This window comes from Entamoeba nuttalli (assembly GCF_000257125.1).
Source record: "Entamoeba nuttalli P19 unplaced genomic scaffold asmbl_9316, whole genome shotgun sequence".
Classification (NCBI taxonomy): domain Eukaryota; phylum Evosea; order Mastigamoebida; family Endamoebidae; genus Entamoeba; species Entamoeba nuttalli.
This window is the reverse complement of record NW_008579574.1, coordinates 11,677-11,914: the sequence shown is the minus strand read 5'-3', so window position 1 is coordinate 11,914 and position 238 is coordinate 11,677.

Sequence of the window (238 nt, the reverse complement as noted above, 5' to 3'; positions counted from 1 at the left end):
TCTATCATTTCTCATATTCCTGGGTTTGATCTGGTTTTCTTATTTATTTTGATATTGTTTGTATTTTTTCTTTATATTTTATTATGATATTTGTTTTTATTATGATGTTTATTTTTATTGAAATTATTGTTAAATTGTTTATGACGATGATTATGATTGAAGTGATGAGTGAAATAATTTATATAATTAATATGTAATTATTATTAATATATTACTGTTTGATGTGGTGGTTAATGTG